The sequence below is a fragment of the Meleagris gallopavo genome, chromosome Z (genome assembly GCF_000146605.3).
Source record: "Meleagris gallopavo isolate NT-WF06-2002-E0010 breed Aviagen turkey brand Nicholas breeding stock chromosome Z, Turkey_5.1, whole genome shotgun sequence".
In the NCBI taxonomy this organism is placed as follows: Eukaryota; Metazoa; Chordata; class Aves; order Galliformes; family Phasianidae; genus Meleagris; species Meleagris gallopavo.
Window position 1 is genome coordinate 8096752 of NC_015041.2, and position 1045 is coordinate 8097796.

At 55.0% G+C, this 1045-nt stretch overlaps 1 long non-coding RNA gene across 1 annotated transcript; it reads right to left on the reverse strand.

Annotated features, from left to right (window-relative positions):
- Window positions 1-216: 216 nt before the first annotated feature.
- LOC104914816 lies at window positions 217-1045 on the reverse strand. The gene is made up of 3 exons (XR_002109732.2): window positions 1029-1045; window positions 866-946; window positions 217-474 (listed from the first exon to the last, which is right to left on the reverse strand). It is a non-coding gene; the product is annotated as an uncharacterized LOC104914816 (long non-coding RNA).

Here is a 1045-nt window from a genome sequence, read left to right on the forward strand (position 1 = left end):
ATCTCTGTAACACTTCTCATGAGCACCAGTGTGCCTTATCATATTTTTGGTATACATACGTAGCTCTTGCACACGCAGGCATACACACACAAGCAGAGTGCAGAAGACTCCACAAAGCAAAGCCTCTCAAGCCTCTCACAAGAAGCAGCCTTCATGGATGAGAAGTCTCATCTGCAGGATGGAGCTAATCAGAGGACATTAGTAAAGGGATATGTGTATGCTCACGCTTTGTGTATATTTCAATGTATCATCAAGTGTTCTGAGACATTTATCATCCTTACAACAGCTTTAAAATTATTCTGAAAAGCAGATGATGTTTCTCAAATACACAGTTTAAAAAGGGAAGGAAAGGGAAGGGAAGGGAAGGGAAGGGAAGATTGGGGTTGCCCTGAATTCATTTAATTGCAGAGCTCTCAGATGACTTCTCCCTCAGAGCCGAAGCACTCAGTGATTCTGAAGGTCTGATTCATCCACCTAAAAACGCAAATGGCTTCTCGTTGGGGTGAGCACGGCACATTTCCCTGGTCATTCTGTGACTGATACAGCTCCACTGCCCTCCTGGCTGCACCCATCCGCATCGACGACTGACAGCCGGGGTCCAGCAGCCAAACCCCACGCACCCTCTCCAGCACTGCTTTGGAGGTGACACTGGCAGCGTTACCCAACCTTTTCCCCGGACAGCAGGGGAGCTGCCAGCGGAGATGCCGCACGCCGTGACCGAGCTCCCCGTTCCGCAACGCCGGCGATTCGGAACGCCGGGTGGCTCCGCGTGGGGCAGGACAGAGGCGAGCAGCTCGAGACGGTCACGCTGTGCCCCCGGTGTTAACGCCGCGCCCACGCGTGTGTCCCGCGGCTCCGCGCTCACCTGAAGCAGGTGGTGAGCTCGCCCGTGGGCTTCAGGCACGGGTAGCGGGTGGTGGCGATTTTGTTCTCCGAGCAGACTTCCCTGTAAGACAGGGCGCCGGGTGGAAAATCAGAACAGTGATAGGAAAGGAGCGCGGGGGAACCCGCGGCCGGGGGACACTCACCTGTCGCCGTCCTGCGG